Source organism: Rhea americana, unplaced genomic scaffold (assembly GCF_003343005.1).
Source record: "Rhea americana isolate MKP2758 unplaced genomic scaffold, rheAme1 scaffold_9, whole genome shotgun sequence".
In the NCBI taxonomy this organism is placed as follows: Eukaryota; Metazoa; Chordata; class Aves; order Rheiformes; family Rheidae; genus Rhea; species Rhea americana.
In genome coordinates this window covers 9,249,606-9,272,600 of record NW_028187088.1, presented here as the reverse complement: position 1 = coordinate 9,272,600, position 22,995 = coordinate 9,249,606, and positions in this window count along the sequence as shown.

Below are 22,995 nucleotides of genomic sequence, written 5' to 3'. Positions count from 1 at the left end.
CTAAAGATGTGAAGATAATTATAAAAACAACCAGAACAGCATCATATTTTTCTCTTCAGAATGATCTGATACCTAAGAACAATGCACTAAAACCCTGCGTGTAAAAATAGTCTGAATTTGCACTGAACAAGCCATATTCCAGTTTGGGCATATAATTCTTTATATTCTTCTCATAATATCACCAACTAGATACTAATTCATACCCAATTTTTGGAAATTTAAATATTTAAAAGGCCAATATAGTAAATTATTCACTTACAAACAAATACATTCAAGGGATTTATTTTCATTATATGATTTCACTAGAACATACTATATAATTATTTKTTATCAGAAATAATCTACACACAAAAAACCTCACAACTTAAATGCACTAACTGCAAAATATGGTTAAAACCATGAATTTGTTAGGTACTTACTTCCCACATAAGACTACAACTAAAATAAAAACACATTTCACAGTACCAGATAGATGCCATTCTACTCATAGTCATTAAATGTTCTTTCTGCCTACAGAACATTCACACTGAGAATTTAGAGAACTCTGATGTAATTGTATTCTGGGATCATTCATTTTCTCTAGGCCTTCTCCACATATTTAATAAATAGTGTTTAGGTCAAAAGTAAGTTGTTAAAATCTATTTTCAGTTACTTACCCCAAAAATCAATGGGAATTCTGGATGCAGTCTCTGAAAAATAATGTTTCTAATCATAGTTCCCAATTTTAAATTTCCAGGCCAATAGATTTTAACTTAAATGAAGTAAAAGATTTCTCATATCAGCTTTGCATATAAAGATTTTTATCTRTTCTATCTAGTTTATTCACTATAATTCTACAGGCATTATTATCATATACATGAATATACTGGTTTTCATCCATTTACACTGGAGGATTTTGTATTGCCAAAGGCTAAGATGGAGATGTAGTCTTTACATTTGTTGAAACGTCCATGAAGTCTGTGGCCCTTTGCATTTCTATAAGCCCTAAAAATTAATCTCCTGTGTCTCTTACAGCTGCATTTTTCTGCTAAAGTCCGCAGTACCATCACTACATAYGGCAGAAACTACCATGGCAGTCACACTCAGAAAGTGTGATCTGTTTGCTGATTGCTTTGGGATAAACTTCAGGACAGCTTTGAAGATTAGGACCAAAGCCTTGAACTTCATTTAGCCTTTAGTAATAATCCAAAATAGGACAGAACCACCTTACATGTTTTTTCACCCATAATTTCTAATAAAAAAAGCTGTTTTTACATTTTTCACCCTACAAAAAAAAAAAAAAAAAAAAAAAAGATTCCCAGCCATAGTAAGCAAAGAGAGTTCACAGAATGCACCATTACCATCTTCCTTCAAGAATTCATTTCTAATCCTGCAACAGGCATGTCCAAGCTATGAAATGGTTCCGGTCTCTCAGAGCCAGCATCACCAAGCCAAGACACCCACACTTCACAGTGCAATAGCACGGAAATATGGGCACAGGCTTGGTTCCCAGAGCAGCTTGGCTACACTCATATGGGTTTTGTACCTGAACAGAAATTCAGCTGGTACAGAAAGAGGCTCTATAAGCAGAAACTCCTGATCCCTGCACACATTTCATTGCATAGTATCAATCTTCTCTGCATTACCTTTGTTCACAGCTATCCATACTTATGCATGACACATTACTTACATCCCGAAACTTGAGAGAACTGTCATGCCACTGATTCTCCTGATCTTTCAAATTATCAAAAATTCATTGGACCAGGGCAAAGTACAGTCATCCCCTCTGTGCACGCATTCCTTGGTGTCTTTGTGTCAGATACTTATTTTTAAATGCTGATGTGTTTGTACTAAAGGGAATTTTTGATGTCCTGCTAGAAGAACTATTTGAAGGATTGTTTGTGTTAGTGTCCCATATGAGCCAGAAGATTTGAATACTTTATTCTTTCATATCATCCTTCATAGGTGTCACATTTATTCTATTTTGGTAACTGACAGTGAGGATTATGTGGCTGCTTTTTGCATTCATCAGGATTACTTAATAAATATATGCATTCATGGCGAATTAGAACTGTTATCCTTTATCTAYCTTCCTCCTAATGACTGATAAATCATGTTCTTTTTTTGAATTATTATTTATTTAAACACTCAGTGATTTCATGCAAGTGGGTTGAATTTTGTGAAATATAATCAACAGTAAGCCTTATGTGTTACAGAGTACTTCTGAATGTGTGTTTGCTTTGATTCTTCTCTTTGTTAGCAGGCACCTTTGGAAGCATTTCACAGAGATACTCCAAGTAGTAAGGATGAAAGGGAAAGCATGTTAAGAATCAAGYTCTGCAGCCTAGAGAAGTTAAAGTGGTCGTTAAATTTGGAATTTGTGAAAATGATTCTGTTCTTTCCCAGAATTTTCATATTATTTGTCATTATGTTGTATGATGAAATCATTGGCTCTTTGTTACTGCAGAACCACAAGTCYTTTTGAATTTTGGTGGGAAGTAAAAGATATATATACCGGGGGGGGGGGGCAGAGAGGAGGAAAGCTGACAGGTACAGATATAGATAAATACAAACTGGAATAGGGAATGATACAGCATGGCAATAGTCTTATTACAGTGATTGACACAGGCTATAGGATCCAAGTGAACATAATACACAGGCATAGACAATGTCTGAGAAGTGGAGAGTGAGGCTTTTGACAGTCTAATCTAGCTCCCTGCTAATGATCATTTCTTGAAATATGTTTCTAAAGTTCTGCCTCTTTGGACTTTGCATATAAAAGGTTTCTACCTTTTCTACCTATAGTTCTGCTATGTATTTTGGGATGTTCCCGAACTTAATAGGAATCATTGTATTCTACGAATGGACTTACAACACTGAGTGTGAGAGATGACCTAAGTACAATGCACATACTGCCTAAGAACCTTCTTGAATCAGATCTTTAATTTTGATTCAGTAAATCAATCAGCCTAGACTACACGAATAATTTTTATTGTGCCTTTTTGGAGGTCTCCTTTCTTGGAAATAGCTATGCAAATGGGATTGTAGCATTGGGCACCTGTGGCCACCACAGGGGCATGGCAAGCCATTACAATCCGCCCTTTGATGGGAGGCTGTAATCATGCAGCTGAGATCGAGACAGTTCTTTTTTACTGCTGTGAAACAGAGCAGGGGCTTGGCTAACCTAAAGCCACAGACTCCCTGCCTGGAGAATACCATCCGGGAGAATACCATCTATGATCCAAGCCATCCCCTGCTCTGAATTGGGATGGGTATGGTAGACTCACTGCAACGTGCATTTCTTGACTGTTTTGTTGGTGGTGATGGTGGTGGCTTTATTTTTCTATCAAAGGATATTCTATAATCTTCCCAGTACTAATCTCTGCTCACAGACAGATATTTTTTTCTCATCTCTGATTTAAAATATTTCTGAAAATATAGCTAGTCTGTTCTTCCTTTTGCTCAGCAGTCATAGTGGGAAATGGGTTACACATAAAGATATCTCTCCCTTTCTCTGACATCTGTGAGTTGATATCCATCACCTTAATAAAGTTAAGATAACACTGCATCTACCTTTATATTCATAGTAGTTTCCACACTAGAAATAAAAAGTTAATTAGCTTGGAGAAGTTGGTGCTTGACAAACATGTTTGCTCTTTTTATTACTACTTCCTCTCTCCTACATGTTTATGTATATTTGCTTTCTTACACATTTAAGTCTGTTTCTTGTAAATGAGGTTAATTGAATCATCTTAATTTTCAGACTTTATCCCACTCTATATAGATAGATGTTTTCTTYATTTTTTCTAGTCTACTGAGCCATTTTTCTCTTTCTTTAATAATCAAATGATAAGTTAAAAATTTGTTTTAACTAGACCTCTCAGTGAATTTCATCAGGCCCTGTAAACTAAAATACCCTCTAGCCTAAATTCTGAAATACACTGAAATTATTTATTCTTTTCTCCTACTCTGATCTGCACATCTGTGCACTGTTAATATAATTGCATTAAGCATCTAGTTGCAACTGAATCTCTGTGTAATAATTGAATTAGGGAGTTCACTGAGAATATAAGCTTGCATCACTCATTACTTAGTATCCTGCCCTATTAAGTAATGAATCTATTTTTCTCCCCCCCCCCCCCTTTTCACTTTGGAAGCATCTGCAAAGCCTTTTATAGATCTTTCTACTTGTGATTTTTTTTATCACTATCAAACCTCTAATAGTCTTCTGGAGTCTAAAAGTATTTTCAGTGATTTCCTGGCTCACTCCTGCTCCCACAGGTCCTCTACTTCGGTAATTATTCCTCTAGCTTTCTCCCTGCTTCATTGGTAAGGCTATCTTCAGCACTGAAAAATGTTTCATTTGAGGCAGGGTTTGAAGCAGCATATGGAATTTCACATAAAAATGTATGAATTTCACAAGCAAAATAAATATCCTACAAGTATAATTTCTGTGAGCAGGTGAAAACTAAGAGATACAGTAATGTATATTCAATTTAGCACTCTCTGCAGGATGATCTAGCTTGGCAGTGAGTTAACACACAGGGCAGGTCACTTTTAGAATATTTGAAAGCATGTTGTCTTATTCTGAATTTTTTTGTATTTTTAAATTATTTTTCTATGCTTAAAGGAATAAATATTGCCAAACTATGAAGCTGCAATACCTATTATCCTCATGTGGCTTGTCTCACATATATCCCATTTKTAAGCCTTGTCTCCACTTCTTTTGCCTGAGCTCTACAGTCTAAACTTGCCAAATACAAATACTTTTAAAACTGTAAATATCCAAAAGGCAGGGAATCCTTAAATCTCAGACTTCGATTTTGCTTTTCAAGTTTCTTTCATGCCATCAGGTGTCATCAATAGGGTATTGCCTCATCTGATTCAGTGTTGGGACTTTGCTAAAACTTCCCTGGTAGGCTTTCTGGCAAGAATATTTCTGAGCTAAAGTGATTCTAACAGCAGTACGACCGAAAGTTTTAACTCCTCATTCATGCAGCTAAGTGAAACATGTCAAAGGATGCACGCCAGCCATGGAAGCAGTCTTCCTTACCGGATACTGAATCAATCACAATCCATGCTCGTAATAAAATCAAGTTCCAGAAACACGAGAGGGATTTATCCTAACAAACAACATGTTAAATAAAAATGGCAGCACTCTCTCCAAGACTTAATTAAGCTCTAATGTCATGAAAATGATTTTGCTTACAAGAAACCAGGAAGGGTAGGCCCTTCCATTCAGATGCTCTTTCTTCTTGCARCTCCGTCGCCTTTTCATTCAAATGCTCCTCAATTACTTCATGTTTCAAGACTGAGATTTTTTCCTGTGTACTTACATACTTCTTAGCGTTTTTTAATATCAATAAATAATTTGAACAAATTCTTTTCAGCTTTGCTTGGAAATATTTGTGACAGTTTGGCTCAGTTGCAATTCTCACCTGGATATTTATGCATATAAAGTTTCTTCCCCCCCCCCATTTCTCTGTGCATGCATGTTTTCTCAGTCAGCTCTCCAGACAAGAAATGGCAGTTGTCATGACAACATAACACATTTACTGCTTCTGTATTGYTATGATTTTTGCTTCCTTTCTGATGGCAGCAGTTGACAGCCTTTTTAGAGGCATATAAAAGGTTTTTTTTTTWWTWWTTTTTTTKTKTTWTWTATATATATATATAGATGATTGCAGAAGGTATTTCATTAACTAAGGTATAATTTGGATTTTTGGATGTTCCAAAACACATCCAGGGAGAATTTTCCACAGACATCTAAACTGAACATTTATCTGAACATTATAAACCAAAAAACAGAGACAATTACATGTAGAAGATGAAAGTTTACAGTGTTCAATGCATAGGTTATTCCTTTCGTTATGAGCTAATGCATACTCTGTAAATCCAGTTTGCACATAAAAATTCATATTGGACAGTTTGGTGAGAAAAGTTCTGTGTGTCATATTCTTGGAAACTTTCTATAGAAGGCTAACTTGCAGCTCAATAACTGAAATTTCCATTTTAAAACATTTTTTAGAATTAATTTTCTTTTTCTAAATGATCCTTTATTCTTCATAATCTTTTATACTCATGTTTTATTAATAATTCTAGAGACTAACATTTCATAATTCTCTTTTAGTCTAAAAGAAATAGTATTCTGTTTTCTTCATTGTGGCATTTTTCCTTCATTGATTACATTATTTCAGCTAAAAAGTCTACTCATAATTGTGYATGCATCACAATAGTTCTAGGATTAATTATTTCTGAGTATTTAGCTACCTTTCCCTTCTAGGTCTCTTGTAAGCAAAATCATTTCCATGCTACTGGAGCTTAATTAAGCCATGCACAGAATAATGCCATTAAAAGAGTGTGACTTTGCTCATTGTCTAATTATTTTCAAATGTTTAAAATGCTACTTGGGTTAGAAGAACAAAAATCAGAAAAATTAGGAGGTCATTAAAAAAAAGCTTATACAAAGCCATCAAAATAAACAAAAACGTCTATAAGAAAGACACAGTAGAAGACCAGATTAATATTTCTCAGCTAGCCGCTAATTGAGCATTCTCAAACTTCTAAAGCCATGTACCTTATCTCTTCCTTCAAAACACTGTTGTGTAGCTAGCAACGGCTGTGCATTCACATGACAATGCTCAGAAGTTTTAGTGAATGTGTGTCTTCTGGGTGTTTTTCCGTTAATATTCTGCTAAACATATTTCCTGGCATAAATATTCARTGATTCAGTAAGTTGTATACACGTACTGGAGAATGTTTGTAGAAAAGACTAAAATCGTAATGAGAATCAACAGACAATCAATGTTTTAGGAATGCAAAATGCCTATTTTAAATAAAGAAAAATAGCTAGTCAKAATCAACTGATTGTGAATCAGGTACAAATGAAGAATTATGAAGATACAATGCTAATTAGTATTATTAGTTAACTAATTCACTAGAGAAATTTTCTACCCATTTAGGATTTACAAGGAGAAAAAAAAGTGGCACATAATGTCAGATTTGAGTTATTTTGAATTTAGGAAGCTTTAGCCGAGCGTCTCAGAGAGTGAACATTTCCATTCCCTGCAAACTTTGCCCCTCTCATATCCTGCTATCTGCTGATTACTGCAATCGCACTCATTTGCTTTGAGTGTTATGCAGAAGGAATAGAGTGGCTAACTCCTAGCACAGCCTGGAGAAGAGACAGACACAAGTTCTCTGTCATTTTTCACACTCCTGCCCAGAAGTACCAAAAATCCAAAGCTGTCKTGCCATGTTTCCCAGAGGTTACTTGTCTCTTTTGGAGGCAGGTGTAYTGAAACAGTGCAACACTGTGCTGCGTAAGAAAGAGTGATGGATCATGACATGATGACTTTTTTGTTTTCTTTTAATGAATGTTCTTTTTATCTCTTCCYACTTCCAGAGTGAGGGCCCTAGGGCACTGCAGAGCACAGGTGTAGGATGATTTACATGTTAATATGGCACAAGCAAGCAGTAGTCACAACTAGTTATTTATTTTGCAGTAACAAGAATGGCACAAATACGCCCTTCTTTCGCCTCTGAGGTTCACTGGTTGCTATTCAGGGAATAAAGAAACAACAGCAGAAACACGCAGACCAAACAGAGAAGGAAGTTTCAGTGTCGACAAGTGTATCCGTGTGCCTGTCAGCTCTATGAAGTATTCAGCAAGAGGCTTCAGCAATATTTATTTGTTTGTTTTTCTACACAATACACAGAAGAAACACTTAACCAAGTCTCCAGATGCCATGGCTACCAAGTAAAACTATTATTGCACATGAAAACTTAATTGCCTGTTATTCCTTGCCTTTCCAAAGCCAGGAAAATAGTGAAGTGTGGCCCCATCATTCAGCTTTCCCGACCGTAACACACACCCTTATTCTTTACTATGCAATGAACTGAATTTCAGGCGAGCGACTCTTGCCTACTCACACATGAASACAGCTCGGTTGCCTGTGTTTGGAGCACCGTGCAAGGTGAAGCAAGCTGAGGCAGGCGGGATGCCMAGGTGGCAAATGTGACATGGCTGAGAACCAGAAAACAGCACTAGAAGTTGTTTGCTTGTTTACCAGGCAAGTGATTTTGCGGTGGTTGCGGAGGGGGGGGGGGCGGAAAGGTGGAGGGGAGACACTGAGGTAGACTTCACCTTCTGCCCCGGGGCAGTGTGAAGCTGCATGAGACCATAAGGCTCAGAGCAGCAGTGGAGACAAACCATGGGGTACTGTGCCCTGGGCCAACTGGATTTGAGGGCAGTGGGTGTGGGTGCTGCGATGGCGAAGGCTGGGAGCTTGTGGCCTCTCACTGGACATGTAGGCACAGACAAGTGTGGGTCCTGGCAGCAGGAGAGGAGGGACAAGCTGGTAGGAGAGGCATCCAGGTCCAATGCGATTTACAGGTGGAAGCCTGCAGCTACAGAGAGGAAATGATCAGTCTCAGTGGTCAGAAACTGCCTTTTTCAGGATATGGAGACACCCTTCTGCTGACTAGACCTATGATTTCCAGAGGTTTGCTGCTTGCCTGTGATCCGCAGGTGAGCAGCAATGGATCTACTGGCTGAATGAGCCCTCAGCAACTTCATGATCCTTAATCTGGATCACAGGCAAGCAGCCTTTACTTTCTTTATTCTCTGAATAGTAATTTTGAAAGTAACTAAGATTCTTGGAATGCTTATGGAAAAGCACGTGTGAATGTTTTCAAGAACTAGTCTTCTGCATTGTGAAATGCTGTTCATTTCTCACATCTGTCACAGACATCGGTTACAAAGTTACTTAGAGCTTGATTAATCTGCTTGTATGTTGGTGTAAAGTGTCACCTGAGCCGTGCAAATGTATTTTTGTGAGGCTGGTTTGACCTAACATAGACCGATGTGAAATCCACATTCATCTGGAGTAGCAGCTGGAGGCCACGCAGTATCTCAAATGGCAGTAAGTAAGTACATTTGGGCAACTGAACTAAGCCTTCATCCTCATAGGTCAGGCTCTCTGTGTCAAATGAAGGTGACAATGTATGTGTTCCTCGGTGGTGCACTGTGACAATAACCTGATGATTGCCAGATGACTGTCTGGATGGTTTGCTAGGTAGATAAAATGATCTGAAACGTCAAGTTCTTCCTTTTTTTAAAAAAAAACGGTTTTGTATATTTCAAATAGGTATTAGCAGTTTATGTACAAAACAGAAGCAGAGTCATAAGTTTCAATTTGTGCCAGAATACAAAAGAAATCTCCATTCTTTGATACATTTCAGCTTTGACCACCGAAAACACCTGGCAAATCACAGTGAAGAGAAAATGTTGGGAAAATACGTCTTCGCCTCCCCAGGCAGCCCGTGCCTGAGCAAAGGGCCAGCACAAGCCCCCGTGCCACGTTGACCTACTTCAGTCTTCAGAATGGGGAGAACCTGGGACCTTTGTGAGATGCAGACTTCACGTTCGAGTGCACAAAAGGAGTTTTACCCTCAGCGAACATGACCCTCTGTGAGTTTCAATTACTTGAGAAGGAGCAGGAAGTTTGGCACTTGCTCTTTCTCTTGAAATTCTTAGAAGCTAGATGTCAGGGAACTGTACGTGAGCAGTCCTGTTAGAGTTCATTTTATATGTCAAATTCTAATTATGGGTTACATTATAGCATTTTTCAGCGCTTAATACCACTGCCAAGAATAATAAGAATATAAAAGTCAGTAAGTTATTAAAAGGATTCATAACATTTCATAGAAGTTTTTGCACGTGGGCTAGAAGTGACGTTAATTTTGAACCAGTTTTTCTGCTGGTAAATTTGAGAAACGACATCAACCRCAGTGGAGATACACTGAGTCCCATTTGCTGGTAAATATCCTTTCCATTTATCTGTTGGTGTGCTCTGAAACAAAGCAGCTGAGGGCATCTGCGATATGCGTTTTGTTAGCTGAGACACAAATACAATGGTAGCTAGGGGCTTTGTTTGTTTGTTAGTTTTAAATTTGTTTCCCAAGGGCAAAGCTTTGCCACTGAAGATTTTCATTTCTGTGCTTTATGGGCCGGTTTTCTTTGTTTCTGTGAGTGAGGAGGCTTGCTACTTAGCGGAAGTGTCAGAACATAAGCAAGCCAGCTTCCTTTTTTGGTTTTGTTTTGTTTCTTACTGCTTAAGAAAATAAACAAGTGTTCTCAATAGACTGTGTTGTTGTATGAGAGATTCTGGAAGTAGAAATAGTAGTGAATTTTATGTGGCATGTTGAAATATTTTTGCATATGAAGGGAATTTGTTTTTCAAAATACTCTATGTTTCTTTGTGATTGCTGAATTTCTTATGTCACCCTTTTCAATTCAAAGCAATCRTTTATCAAAAATAGTTGATGCAAACTTTTACTTAAATAGACATGTGACGTATTCACTGTTTTTTTTCTCCTTTACAGTTGACTTTGATTCTTTTCACAATCAAATGATATTGCTTTCAGTGATTTCAACTATAAAAAACAGTACCATTTCTTTGCAAGCAGCCTGTGGATAAAAGACAATAATTACAAGACACAAAATGGAAAACCACTTATGGATTTGCCACAGTTCCTGTTAGTTTTGCTCTATGTTTTTTTTATTATTATTACTTTGAGGCAGTCAGGTTCTAACTATTTTGGAAAACAAATTAGTCTTATTCTTTTGAAGGTGACGTTATCTGAGAGGCTATGTGGTACCTGAGCACTACGGCACACTGAGGGTACATGCACTCAGGAATCRTCTAAAGTCAGCTATCAAAACGTAGGCGATTAATGTAATCTAGTCATCTAGGCTCTGCCATAGGTAGGACTACTGAAGTGCATTTACAGAGCATAACACGTCCTCTCTTAAAAGAAGTGTCTAAAATAGTTGAAATGAATCACTCCTTGGAAGTACAGATCTCTTGCTATTGCCTACTTACTTTGGCTCCTACTACAAAGATATAATTTGTAAATGGTTAAAGTTAAGTGAAGTGAATCTTTAGCCTGCATCTTGAGTCTAGAAATTCATTTGTCTCCTCTCTGTTTCTCTTCATAGCTCTGTGCCCAGCAATCCTGAGTCTCCACAGTAAGACCAGATTCTTCTAAGCAAAAATTGTTTCCCCAAATTACACATCTTTCGTATAATTAAATTGTTAAATCTAAGGCCAAGCTATTGTAGCATTATGTCTAAAAACCGCATATGTTACACATGCTAATGTGCACACATGAGGCTGGCTTTGATCTCTAATGACATCACTACAACTTTACTATCACACTTGATGGCACCAGCGTCACTGGTGCAAAGCAAAAGTGAYGTGGTAAAGGATCAACTCCTTAATCTCCTCTGGCATGCTAAATGCCACAGCAGTGTAGTAATGTGTTTCAAATCCCAAGCAGGGTCAAGTATCTTTTAGGCGAGCACCTTTAAAAATGAAGAGAAGAACAACTGCTGCCCAGGAGAAGAGCCTGGCTGACAGCAGTTGCCACTACCCAATGAGCAAGGACAAGGAGAGAATTCTACTTCCCCTTCACAAAATCAGCTTTTCCTGATGGCCCCTGTTGACCTTCCTAAGAGCCTCCCATAGCGCATCCAGGCAGGTAGACGCACCACTGCCAAGACTTCCTTCCATTCCTTCTCCAAAAGCCATTCATCCACCAGGGTGCCAGTTAGAAAAATTTTGTGCAAGCATGTAATTAAAGACTGTGTCATAATGTACATGTACAGAGGAGCTGAATTAAGTTGCATGGGCTGCCTTCCATAGGCCCTGAAAAAACTGAGCTTCTAAGATTGCCTTGGGTAAGAGTAGTTTAACCTGGATTCTGCTGTTAGGTTAGTTAGCCTTCCACTCAGGGTGTTGAGAGTTTGCTTTAAAAAAAGATAATAATAATAATAATAATAATAAAGCAGTGGACAACTGTCTTCAGCTGGTACATTTATTTTTYACTTTTATACACACCTTCACTGCAACAATAAGGTCTTCTCGTTTTGGTCCTGTTTATATAATAACTCTGAAAAGCCATTTTCAGATTCATGTTCCTAGTATTTGGGTTCCACGTTCTAGGGAGATATAAAATCCTGCCTTGCTTTATTTGGCTGGTTTGTTTGGGTGGGCTTTGTTTTATTTTGTTTAGGTAGGTTGGTACTAATTGTTTTCTAAGTTAAAGGCATAAAAAAACTGTTAACAAATCTGTTTTTATTTTTCTGTCTGCATATTGTATTGAAGAGAGAAGGCAACTGTTCCACAGAGTTGAATGTTGGATACACGGGAGTTTATTGCATGCTGATTGGCATCAGTGTGCATGATTTAAATACTATTTTGTATCATCTGTGTTACAGAGCCAAGGGACCCCAAATGAGACTAGCACAAAACTACAGCAGCATATTTTTTTCTGCTTATTGGCAGAATCAGATTTTGTGTGTTTGTTTTCATTCAGTAAAAATATTAGTTTTCAAAAGAGAGCATTCTCCTTTCTTTTCCTTTCCTTCCATTTTCTCTCCCTTCTTATAATTCTTGAACTTAACTGTCTTGTTTTTGAGAGGGTATGTTTTAACTTCAAGGGCTTTTACAACTTCATGAGCTAAATTTGTACGTGAAATACTGCTACTTCTCAAGATGTTCATAAAAGAATTGAAAAGAAAATATTTCCATACCCTAAAAAATATCATTCTTTCTCGTATGTTAGGTCCAACTTTTGGTTTTCTTGAAGCCTCACTTTTCATCCAATAAACTGTTCCTTTAAAAAACTTCTTTTGCTTCTAGAGCTGGCACTGTCCAAAGCAAATAAAATTCCCTGGTCTAAATCCCTCTGCAGTATAGCCTGGTTCCTTTATGGTGTGTGTTTGGAAAGCCAGGTAAACTGAGCCCTCAGAAGCCACAAGATCAGCCCCTCAGTCATAACTGTCATATACATACTAATTAGCTTATTCACATTTCTTGTATGAGAAACAGTTCCAGCTGTAAAACTCAGCAGTAATGCACTCTGACAACCTTCACTCAAACAACCGAAGGAGCAATACAGTTGGAATTGTTAATGTTCAGTATAGCTAACTCTAGAAAATGAGTAAAATTCACTAAAACTGTCACCAGTGGGAAATAGATTTTTTTTCTCAGAATACTTTAATGTAATATTTTCTGATATTTAATTAGTTGTGTCAATGAAATTTAAATCCAGGAGTTTTTCCTTGTGCCAGCTAATTACCGCACTCTAATTTTTGCTTCTGAGAGTGACATGGTTCCTGCTCAGTGTGTGGGGTCTTTTCCTTCCTCTCCTCTTCTCAGATTTGAAGCTTGTGAGGTTAAAGGAGGATTCTAATGACACCCTCTGCGGTAGCCTCCTTTGAAGGCTAAGACCAAGAGCTTTGATTTCAGGTCACTCCCTATGTGGCTGCCTTTAAAGTTCATCTAAATTAACACTCAGTGATATTTTTGGCGGCTTTGACTGCCAGTAAAATCATTACAGTGGAATAATAATGCAAATAAACTTTGCATAGTCCCATTAAATCATTAAATGCCACATTGTTCTGTAATAGGAGTGACATTTCATTATTTCTAAAGCGTCAGATACATCACTGTGCTCACTGTCAGTYTCCTGGTATTAATACTGGTGACAGAATGTGATAACGCTGGAACAAGCAACGAAGGGGTCCTAGGGCTTATAATATGCTCTGCAGATATCTGAAATGACTGGGAAAAAAAGAGGTGAAGGAATCATAAAAGAACTRTGTGGGGTATTTTAGAGCAGGTTCTTCTAAAATTTGGTCCAGAATTTAACTTTAACTTTCCCTTTGTCTTCTTTCTGATAAAAACAGAAGRAAAAGGTCAGTTGGCTGTAATCTGGGGGATATCCTAAAACTTTTGGTTCTCTTCTTTTTTCCCCCACTTGTTTCCAGCTGACACCTGTGGAATCTGAAAGGTTAAAGAAACCCTGTGTAATGGTACTCCATGATCCACTGGAGTATAGAGGCATAAGGAGGCATAAAAAAGAAAAAAAATTTGTCTTTTACACAGATCCATCTGAATCCCAAAGGCATCTTCAGAGAAGCCAGATTCATAAGAGATATGAAAACATTATTGTATTCTTTTTAATGAACTGAATTGCATTTAAAATGTTGATTTAAAAGAGAGAAAGAAAAAAGATCGWATGATCTGAAGTGGGACAAACAACAGTTTAGGAAAAACAGAAAGAAAATCTGACCCTGTATAAAAACTGTCAAGTCTGTGAGAGTCAGCAGGGAGTGCATCAAAAATTACTTTTTCCTTCTTTGACTGCTATGGTACTGCTCTTTTGAACAAACAATCCTATACATTACCTTTAGGAACRGCTAGAATTTAGGTGGCGCTAACATTAATTCAATGAAATGAAGCAGAATAAAGGGGAAAAAAGGGTTCATTGGGAGATTTGCTACACTGAAAGCACAGATTCACTGGTCAGAAGGGGAACTAACTGATTCACAGGGACACTGAGGGATTTCAYCTAGTATTTGCTTGTGTGGGGAAAATTCTCTACTCTGCCAGCCAGTGSCTTATTTCCTTTAAGAGAGAAGCCCAGACCCTGGCTAGGTGGGAATGTAACAAGATAGGCATCCCGTTCTCTGCTGGACATCCCACTGAAAGGCTCAGCCTGAAGCTTTCCAGGTGAATCCCCTCCTCCTGCCTACATGCCTTGTTCCTCATATCCAAGTCCCTCATCACTAATGTGCCTTTTACCCACTTTGATTTATTTTCACCTTTCCAGTACTGAACCTTGCTCCGCATTAGGTATTTTCTTGAGTTATGTTTTTTTTCTGTTTTTTTGCAGAAAAAAGCTACTTTTAAATGACARTAAATGGTAATAGTATTTGTATCTTTTACAATTAGAAAAGTGAAAGTATTCGCCTGATGTTCTTAAATGTAACTCAATACTCTAAGTGAACCTACACATCCTTGAGAGTCAGATGAATGGTGAGCAACCATATCTTACCTGCCTACTCAGAGAGACTTCTAGGGTGTGCAAGTCCACAATAAGACAATTTGCTTTATTTTAGCTTACTCTTACATAGAAATTAGATGGTGAGAACTAGGAGATCTGAGAAATTCTCATGTCTACCACTGGAAAATAAAAACCAGAGAGGGACAAGTAAAAAATATTAGTGTGCATTACTAAGGTAGAAATTGATCTGTCAAAGTTTGAGAACACCAGTATTACATTAGCCTGATAATAGCAGTCTCACTGCTAGAGCAATTGATGCAAATTAGAATGAAAATAAGTGTTAAAAGCAGTTTATGATGGCCTGAAATTCACTGACATTTCAAGGACCATGTATTAGACCTCAAAATTATATAAGCTTTAATTTTACCATGACTTATCATAGAATCATAGAATCGGTAAAGTTGGAAGGGACCTCCAGAGATCATCTAGTCCAATCTCCCTGCTCTGCAGGGTCACTTAGAGCATGGTAGACAAGGTTGCATCCAGGTGGGCCTGAAGATCTCCAGAGAAGGAGACTCCACAACCTCTCTGGGCAACCTGTTCCTGTGCTGTCACTCTCACAGGGAAGAAATTCCCCCTCACGGTCAGGCAGAACTTCCTGTGCTTCAATTTCTGCCCATTGCCTCTTGTCCTGTCACACGAGAAAACTGAAAAGAGTTTGTCCTCAGCCCCTTGACACCCTCCCTTCAGGTAGTTGTACACATTGATAAGATCCACCCCTAAGTCCCCCCCARGCTGAAGAGGCCCAGCCCTTGCAGCTTTGCAGCCGTTCCTCGTAGGGCAGATGCTCCAGCCCTCTGATSATCTTTGTAGCCCTATGCTGGACTCTCTGCAGCAGCTCCAGGTCTCTCTTGTACTGGGAAGCCCAGAACTGGACACAGGACTCGAGATGAGGCCTCAGCAGGGCTGAGTAGAGGGGCAGGATCACCTCCCTCSACCTGCTGGCAACACTCTTCCCAATGCACCCCAGGAGACCATTGGCCTTCTTGGCCACAAGGGCACATTGCCGGCTTATGGTCAGCCTGTCATCCACCAGCACTCCCAGTCTTTCTCTGCAGAGCTGTTCTCCAGAAGGTCAGCCCCCAGCTTGTGTTGGTGCCTAGGGTTATTTCTCCTTAGGTGACTTCTGGAGACGTGAAACAGAAAGTCAATAGCTGTCTGATCCACTTGAATTTGTGGGATGATGCTGAGCAGAATTTGATAATAAGTCTTGAGATCAAGGTTTATACCACAAGTCTCCGTTTCTGTGGTCACTTGACCTACATGTATAGATTCCCAAAATCCTTACTGATAGGAAAGCACAGAAACTTCAGCCACTCTCAACTTATTTGACTTTGGCTCTCAGTCTCTGATAACCATTAGCCATTCTGCAATATTCCCTACCCTCTCGGGCAAATGAATGAGAGGGTGCAAATATAGCTGTTAGATCTTATGCATCTGTTCTCACAAGCCTCTTTTTCACAATAAAACAGATAAGCATGCCAGTAATGCAAAGCATTTCTCTTCTGTAGATCTCATAGGGCTTTTAAAGCAGGTAGAAATGCCCATATCTCATTGAYCCCATTGATCTCTTGAGCTTCTTTGAGTAATTCCACACCATGTGTCAAGGTACTCTCTCATCATCATCCTATTATGTCAATATCYGAGGTAATGTATTGAGACTTAGACAGCAACTGAATGCTTTTTAACCAGTTATTAAGACCAATAAAGGAATAGATTTCAGCCATCATCTGGAAAGTCCTTCCTTCCCACTCACTTAAAGGTAGTTTTCTATGGGCACCAGAAAAGGATTTGTCCTGCCATGGTTCAAAAAGTACCTGATGCTTTGGGCTCARGAATATACCTAGGTGTTTCACACCTATATTTTCAGGGCTGCTGTGCTCCTATTACCCTCCTTCATACTCCCTAACACGACGTGACTAGTACTGCAGTGCAGTCACCATCCATCCCACATCCTCGTAGTGAGAAAACTTTCACAATCCTCCTTGCTATAGCAGAAATTCAGCAAAATGCTGAATATGTAAGCAAGCCTCTGCATGTATGTTCCACGAGGGTTCCAGCCACAAGCTGGGTCCTTAAATCCCRCTGAATTTGTTTCATTCTCAGGGCTTAGTAATTTCAGTGCATGGCATGAGTGTGAAGTCAAACTTGCGTCTTATGTCTCCAGTAAACAGCTCAGCTCTTAAGTTTTTTCAAAAATGGAATCAATAACAGTCCATGCTCAGTGCTGCAGAATTTCCAATGCAAAGTTACAGGGAAATATACGCACAGAAAATTACCTTAGTGATTAAAACTCAGCCAGTTGGAAGCCTTCGGGTATGCAGTATCATTCAAACTGACAGTATAAAAATGTTTGACCTGATCTGTCACATTACAACACTCAGCATCCATTTATGACAATCTGACTTCATCCCATCAGACAGCTTCTCATGCTTGAGGAGCCACTGGGAAGTCCTGCATTGGCTCTGTAGGTATTTCGCCTGTAGTGTTGAAAGAGTGATTCTTAACAGCAGGCTCAGCTCTTCAGCTGAGAAAAAAAAATAAAAAAAAACACCCCACACTTAATACAAGATTCACAGAGCTAAGAATATGGAAGCCCCTCAAGTGCTTATGTCACTTAGGAAGCAGAACCCTGTTTTAAAAGTAACTTAGATCTATAAGTCTGATCCCTACTGGTTTTCTTTAGAAAAATGGAACTTTCCAGAATGGTGGCTCTGGTAGTGCAAGGCAAATAAGTCTCAAATCCTGCTTTATTGGATCACTTAAACTGCCAGTTGCAATAAATATCTGGGACTGAGAAAAAAGATTCACCTCAGGTCTTGGTAATGGGTTAAGGAACCTTATCTTTTCCATCTCCAGGTGAATCCTTTGCCGAAAGTACATGCTTACACATGCAGGGGCAAATGGCTTGGTCYAGCATGTTTTTCACTGAACCTTTTCATCATTGCCTTCCTTAGGAAATTATTGAAAGAAACTCCCATTCACCCATGCTCCCTCATTGCCCACCTGCCTCCTAATCAAAACTGATTATTGGGCTCTGTTGTGCCTTATCACATGGAGCAGCTGGGCTATGGGCTTCATCAGGCTCGAAGTGTGCAAGAATGCTGTTTAAGAGCGCTCCATCTCCAGAGGCTCCTGAGCATTTTCAGACAGAGCTAATGTTGAATAAGTTGACAAAGAACTGCTGCTGCTACTACAGATGGGCAGAAAAATGTGCTGCTTTTGGGATGCTTGAATGGACAGTAAGTTCTTCAGTATTTGCCACAATAAAGCAAAGTGCACCAGTATCAAAGTCCCCAGCTGGTAACTGATCAGTATTTTAATAATATTTGGGGATACGTGTCTGCTATGCCAGGGCCGAACTTACTTGCGCAGCGAAATATAGCAAGGGAGCTTTGACGGATGATAAGCCTGGAAAAGACCTCTCYGGTGGGTCACTTTTTCACCACTGGTAGTTGCTGCTAGCAGTCACTAAGCCTGGTAACTGGTGACGGGGGCTGCTCAGCCGTGGACACCGTCACTGCAGCCTCACTCTGGCTCGCTCGTAGGCGCAGGTCCACAGCAGTGACACACAGCCGCTGGCCTGCATCCCCTCTGCGGATGTCTCAGCACCCAAGGCAAGGACAGGCTTCGCCTGGAGGGCAAAATCTGGCCTCGTCTGAGGAAAGTGGCATTTCTCCTAAAGCAGTGAAACACGATACTGAACTCAAAGGCCTGGCTGTGGCTTTTACCTGATGGCGGCTGCGTGTAGAACCGGAGTACGTATCTTTTAAGTGACTACCTTTTTCATTAGATCCAGCTCTTGCTTGGAAAAAGGAAGAAAGGAAGAAGGGAGGAATCGATGGCACATCACTTGTTCATATCAGCAGAGGATATGGCATCAATTCTTATTGCAGTGAGAAAAGTCTTTTCCCTCAACTTTGAATTTTCATAATTAAAAAAAAAAAAGCGATAAAAATGGTGCGTATGAGGTGGTGGTATAACTAGAAGAATATCTCCGCTGTAGAAAAAGAAACTAAATAACTCTTCAAAATTATAATCCTGGTATGGTCAAAACGGCAGCTAAATTATCTGTGAAAGGYAGTGAAATCAGACAYCATTTCAGGGAGTTTTACAGACCAYACYACCCTGCTAAGTTTCCAAGTAGTGAAATGGACTATTCCATTAGCTGCTATACAAAAGATATATACAGCCTCATTCCTTACCTGTGCACCTGTGCTAATAAGGTACTAGTCCTCATCTACAAGCGGTCAGGTGGTGAAGTGACACTCGGCAGATTTTAAACTGCTATTGGTTAGGAGCAATCGTTCAGTGTAGGACCTGAACAGATTAACTAATGCTTGTCTGGTTTTGTTTCCTCAACCTGGAAAAAAAGAAAAAAAAAAAAAAAAAAAAAAAAAAAAAAAAAAAAAAAAAGAAGAAGAAGAAGAAAGAAGAAAAATGTGACACAAGTTTTGCAGCCAATAGGAAAGAGAGGTAGCTAGCGGCACTGGTTGGTTACTCTCATAGCTGCAAATGAGTTTGCAAGTTATATGCGTATTTTCAAAGACTGATTCTCATGAAATGATAGTCTCTCCCCTCTGCTTTTACTCCCAGCTAAAAAAAATCTGAATTATGATCATTCAGTGAATTCAGGATTTGATAAATAAATAGCTATAAAGTTCTAGGCATTTTGCACTGATCTCTCTAAAGACAAAGTAACGAGGCTTAACTGGTCTGCAGATATGAAATGATTCAGTGGAAGGTTACAGTGTTCAAAGTCAGGAAAAGTGGACAAGCTAATTGACTCCAGAGACTGGAATGTAAAGCCTTTCAAAAATAGATTGCATAAATCACATATGCCACAACAGTTTCTTGGTGTTTCATAACCACCAGCTCAGCACTCCCTTCCTTCTCCCCTGAAGGAGATTTAAGCAGAACTGAATAGAGAATAAATCTCTGCCTATCCATACAGGAACAAGCCAGCACCTGGAACAAAGGCCCACTTGCTTTCTCACTTGGTGTCACTAGGGCATATATTTGCCTTCTTCAGCAATTTCTGCAGTCATCTTGCTCCTTCTCAAACAGAAATGCCTGCAAGCTGTAATGTCTGCATAAAAATTCAAATACGTGGCAAAATTGGAGGACAGGGCTAAAACAGTTTGATTGTTGTGCCCCATTATTTCAACTTGCTATAAAGTCTAGATATTAGTCTTAGTTCCAACACTGATTTAAAATTACCTTACTTTGTTTCTTTAGTATTAGTTACTGCTTGTGGTGCATTGTGCTGTAGATCTACCTCGAAGAGAGGGTCCTTACCCAGAGGATTTTACAGTACACTATAATTCATACAAATAAAACTGCATCCATGATCAAAAAGAAATATAGGGTAGAGACAGCCTACCACAGGAGTGTATCACAATTAGGCTAAGCTAAGCTGAGTGCTTAAACAAAGAAGGTACATGAAAAGTGAAAGTAAGAATAAATGAAGGCAGCAAAAGAGTGGGTGTCAAATGAAACTGAAGCAGAGCTGTAGGTAACACTGGAGTTTTGCTGAGCTTGCAAAGAAAGAATGGAGAATTTAAACACAGTACAGTAACAGCCACTAGACACAGTGAGGGCCTTTCCAAGCAGAACTTTAGCAATGCAGAGCGGAAAAAAAAAAAAAAAAAAAAAAAAAAAAAAAAAAAAAAAAGTAAAGATGTCCTTTCTGCCCTGGGCGTCCTAAGGCTGGACTAATGCAAAAACAGTCCCATAGAGATGTTGTTCTGGTTAGTCCAAAATAAAAACAAACATATTGGTAGTCTTCTTGTCAGTTCAGAATTTTTACAGGTCACTAGAGTTCTTTTTTTTTTTTTAATTACCTTCTTTTTCAGCAAATATTTTGATTTCAAAATGTGTCACATCTAGACAAGATATTCACATCTGTAGCCCCTACTGAAGGCRTCCATTATATTTCACACCAAGCTGTCTTTGAGCTGAAAGTGAAAATAAGATATGAACCTCCATGCCTATTTGGTGCAATTATGCACTACTGTAATTATTGAGAAAAAATCCTGCTTCGAAAAATATACAGCAAAAACTTTAGAGGGATGAGGCTGTGCACAACCCTTACTGTAATTATGGAGTTTATGTTGAAGGAAATGAAATGAATTTGCTAACATCTTAGTCCTTCCCCAGCTGATAAATACCAGGCGAAGAATTCGATGATAATTGCTGGAAACATGGACACCAGCAGCACAAAAAAAGAGAAAAAGAGAGAGAGAATATGTAATAAAAATCAATATGGCAAAATCAACATTGCATTTGCCAAGAGACATATTTATCCAAGGAAAGCAGCCAAGGGAATATGACAGCCAGTCAGGACTTATTTTTCAATTTTCTTTTAGTGCAAGTATACCCTTTTAATACAAGTATACCCTTGCCCTCAGGTATGTAAATKTCCAGACCACTGAAGCTAACTAAATCTGGCTCTGTGAGCAGAGTTCTCAGTTCTATTGCTCAGTAAAGTAAATACACACTAACAAACATACCTGAGTAAATCTGGTTACGCTATAGACTTGTGGTTTGAGAGATCCAGTTTCAAACTCCTGCTTTGCCTGATTTTCAGTGATCTGAAATGCATATCTCTGTTTTACTATCCAGAAATACATAATGAGTAAAAATGGAGAAGCTCTTCCACAGTGTCACCAATAGAAAAAGTCAAAATATTTTAAGTTCTAAACCAGTTGAAGTTACTGCCAAGTGCTTTTCTTACTAAAATACCCTTTATGACATGTTATGGAACCATCTCTAAAAGCCAAGCATATAATTAAACTCTTTGCATTGGTACAACATGTCTGTTCAGTCCTTCAATCTTCTTTCAAGATGTGACATATATCCTAGCAGCAACTTGAAAGATTCAAGGGAGATGGTCCATTTACAACAGACTGCTTGTTATTTAATCTTCCATCACTAAGACAACTGTCCTCCTGGAAATCAGGAAAATATGTTATCATTAAATCACAGTTTTATAAGCATGTTACTAAATAATTGAACAGCCCAGCTGCCACAAAGGAACAATTGTGTGTAGATATGAAACCGTGTAACATTTTGCATCCAAATATTGGAGGAAGAAGTAAAGAAGACTAAATTTACTTGTTTTCATGATTAAAATTTCTGAGAGCCCATCATATTGTAGCACGGAAGAGCTGCAATTAACAAGGCTTAAAGTGACAAAACAAATTGTACTTAAAAATCTAAAAAATGCAACCACAACTGCAGTGCTGATAACACCATGCACTTTTACAGAACCAAGTCTTTGAATGCTGCAGTTTAGCACATGTGTTGTTAAAAGCTGCCATTTTTTTTGTTAATGTATGGTGTCAGTATATTTCAGTGCAGTAGGTTTCAAAAAGCTATGCAGAGGCTAAATGGTAGTCATGAACATGTTCTGAGAAGGGTTGGTCAGGACACAAAATCAAGGAAGATATGGAAATATTTGGAAAATTTCAAGTTAACAGCTCTACAATCACAAAATCCCAGGACACCATGAATGTATTGTGCTCTTCCCACTGGGTAACATTTTACTCTTCATGTGGTCTCACTGCAGTCACTGCAACAGATTCTGCTTTGCCATTCGCACCAGCAGATAAGCCGGGCAACATGACAAAAGCTGATACAAGTTYTTTATTTTACCTTTGTATAAAACCAGTAGAACAAAAGCAAGAGTGAACCCTTAGGAAATCTTTGGAGGATGTGTAACTAACTTGAACAGGAGGGAATAACAGAGGGGGAGGGAGAGTTTGTAGAGGCTGTTTTCACCTCTCACTGGTACCACTGAGTGGTGTATTCCTAGTGCATTAGAACTTGCAAATTAAGTTGGCAGTGCCAAATACAGCTTTGGCYGGAATTACAGTTATGCATGGTGAGATGGTGAGCAGAGAGGACTGAAGCTGGYCCTTCAACTGGAAAAACTGTGTCTTCTGAAGGATTTGTAAAGCACRTGGTGAGTTTTRTGYGCTAAACAAGCAAAAAATGATTAATAATGRAGAYAATGAGTAAGGACAAATGAGTGTCRTGAGTTACAAAATAATTAGGCTTTTTAAGTTAAAAGTCTGAAGAGTACCTTAATCTGAAGAA